Genomic DNA, 3,507 nt, shown 5'->3' with positions numbered 1-3,507 from the left:
ATTAATGAGGGCAGAGTCCTCATGACCTAATCACCTCTTAAAGGCCACACTGGGGATTAACTTTCAACATGATTCTGGAGGGTACAAATATTCAAACCATAGCATTTCATCCCTGGCCTCCCCAAACTCACGTACTTCTCATGTACAACCCTGTAACTCCAAAGTCTTAACAACCAGCTCAACTCAAAAGTCCAAAGTCCAGAATCTCATCTATGAGCCTATAAAATCAAAACAAGTTATCTACTTCCAAGATACATTGGTGGTACAGGCAAAAGACAGATATTCCCATTCTAAAAGGGAGAAATAGGCAAAAAGAAAGGAAGTCTGAAACCCAGGAGGGTAGACATTAATTTTTTTTTTTTTTTGAGGCGGAGTCTCACTGTATTGCCCAGGCTGGAGTGCTGTGGTGCAATCTCAACTCACTGCAACCTCCTCTTCCAGGGTTCAAGTGATTCTGCTGCTGCTGCCTCAGCCTCCCGAGTAGCTGGGACTACAGGCATGCGCGAGCAACACCCAGCTAATTTTTGTATTTTTAGTAGAGATAGGGTTTCACCATGTTGGGCAGGCTGGTCTCTAACTCCTGACCTCAAGTGATCCTCCTGCCTCAGCCTCCCAAAGTGCTGGGATTACAGGCATGAGCTACTGAACTGGGCCAAATCTTAAAGCTGGAGAATAATCCCTTTTGCCTCCATGTGCTTCCTCCGGGACACACTGGGGCGGGGATTGGACTGCCAAAGCCTCAGGCAGCCCCACCCCTATGGCATTGCTGGGTGCAGCCCACGTGGCTACTCCTACAGGATGGAGTTTGGTGCCTGTAGCTTTCCCCAGCAGGTGCTGCATACTGCCTGTGATTCTACAGCTCTTGGTGGTGGTTCTGTTCCCATGGCTCCACTATGCATGGCCCTAGTGAGGACTCTCAGTAGTGGCCTTGCTTCCACAGCTCCACTATGCATTGCCCCGGGTCGGGACTTTCTACAGTAGCCCAGGTCATCTCTGCTCGGTGTTGCTCTACTGGGGGCGGCTCCACCCCTTGCAACAAGTCTCTGCCCGGGCAGCCATCCTTTGAAATTTTGGTGGAGGCTGGTAAACATCCACAGATTTTTTTTTTTTTTTCCCTGCAAGCCTACAGAATTAGCAGGTGGACACCACCAAAATTTACTATTTGTACTCTGGAGCTTCAAATACGTGTTCAATATTGCTTAGAAGCAGCATGAGAGAAGAGGCCTCGTCTTTCTTCTTTGAGCCTGTCTTCTCTGACTCTAAACTCACCAATCTTAGCAAAATAGATCTTGCAGTTAACAGAACCCACTGTTCTTAGGAAGCAGTTTCCCTAAGGATGATAAGCACATCTCAGGTGCCACCATGTCTTGGTCTTTGTCTTTCGTCACAAGATGTGCTTCCTGGCCGAGCTTTTATGTTTACATTGCTAGAAATATCACCTGCAGTAAAGGCTTCACCAATATGATGTTTCAAGATTTAAGACCTTTTAAACAGTTTTTCATATTCCTTGTTTAAATTTTCCATCTTTTTTTTTTTTTTTTTTTTGAGACAGTCTTGCCCTGTTGTCCAGGCTGGAGTGCAGTGGTGTGATCTTTGCTCACTGCAACCCCTGCCTCCCGGGTTCAAGCGATTCTTATGCCTCAGCCTCTTGAATAGCTGGAATTACGGGGAAGAGTCACTGTGCCCAGCTAATTTTTGTATTTTCAGTAGAGATGGAGTTTCAACATGTTGGCTAGGCTGGTCTCAAACTCCTGGCCTCAAGCGATTGCCCCACCTCAGCCTCCCAAAGTGCTGGGATTATGGGTGTGAGCCGTTTTTTATCATAGTTCTAATAGAGTAGTCTTCCATGGTTTTTCTTTCTGTGGTTTATACCCAAGGTACAGTACCATATTTTGAGAGTGAGTGAAACCACATTCACATAACTTTTATTATAGTATAGTTACAATTGTTCTATTTTATTGTTAATCTCTACTGTGCCTAATTTATAAATTAAACTTTACCATAGGTATGTACATATAGGAAAAAACATACTACATATGAAGTTTAGTATTACCTGTGGTTTCAGGCATCCACTGGAGGTCTTGGAATATATTCTCCACGGACAAGGGAGGACTACTATAGTATTTATCAGTGGTTCTCAAATGTGAGTGAATAACAGAACCACCTGGTTGGCATGTTACAGTGATTACTGGGCCTTATACACAGTTTCTGATTCAGCAGGCAAGGACCAAGAATTTAATTTTTAGGTTTCTGGGGGGTTCTGATGCTGATTGTACAGGGTCTACACATGAGACCTACTCATCTATAAAAAGAAAATTACAGACAACACTCTCATTCAAACTATGTTTATTGTGCACTTAGTAGGCCAGATACTCTTCTGATATTGAGAATACAGTGGTGAATAACACAAAGTCCCTGCTTTCAAGATTCCCACATCCAGATACTAAGATATATTAAAATTTACAGTAATTAAAAGTGTAGTTTGGTACAATAATACATATAGCAATGATACAAATTAGGGGAAAAAACCCTGGCTTCTATAACAAGTGAGTATACATTAAAGACAGTATTGCAGAATGGCTTCAGGATTGAGTAATTTAGAGCCTATTTCAGGTCTTCCTAGCTCACCCACATACAATACCTTCAAGTGTTCTTTATAGGTACTTAAAACTTAAAAGGCGAAGCGCGGTGGCTCATGCCTGTAATCCCAGCACTTCGGGAAGCCGAGGCAGGTGGATCATGAGGTCAGGAGATGGAGACCATCCTGACTAATACAGTGAAACCCTGTCTCTACTAAAAATACAAAAAATTAGCCGGGCATGGTGGTGGGTGCCTGTAGTCCCAGCTACTCGGGAGGCTGAGGCAGGAGAATGGTGTGAACATGGGAGGTGGAGCTTGCAGTGAGCTGAGATTGAGATCACACCACTGCACTCCAGCCTGGGAGACAGAGTTTCACTCTGTCTCAAAAAAACAAAAAACAAACTTAAAAAAGATAATGTGGCATCAAATTCGTAAGATACTTTGAAATTCATAATTTCAGATAGATGTGGCTGGTGAGGATCTTAACAAGCCCCCAGTATGGGCTTTTACTAATGAGGAAAATTGTTAGGATTAAGCAGGGTCTTGAGGAATCACCTGGAAAGGCTCAGACTTTACAGTGCTTCCCTCCCTTCCCTACCCCAACACTTGGAGAAATCTCTCACTAGATGACCTTTCAAATAAATGAGAAACACATGGTTCTAGGACAATTGATTATTTGAGGAAAAAGTATACTCAAATAAATTCCAGATAGAATAAAGCTTAAAATGAATAAACAAAAACAAAGAGAACATGGGTAATTCTTTTTTTAAATTTATTTTTATTTTTTTAAATTTTATTTCTTTCTTTATTTTTTTGAGACGGAGTCTCGATCTGTTGCCCAGGCTGGAGTGCAGTGGCGCAATCTCAGCTCACTGCAAGCTCCGCCTCCTGGGTTCATGCCATTCTCCTGCCTCAGCCTCCCGAGTA

Source organism: Mandrillus leucophaeus, unplaced genomic scaffold (genome assembly GCF_000951045.1).
Source record: "Mandrillus leucophaeus isolate KB7577 unplaced genomic scaffold, Mleu.le_1.0 Scaffold22, whole genome shotgun sequence".
Classification (NCBI taxonomy): domain Eukaryota; kingdom Metazoa; phylum Chordata; class Mammalia; order Primates; family Cercopithecidae; genus Mandrillus; species Mandrillus leucophaeus.
This window is presented reverse-complemented; position numbering follows the sequence as displayed.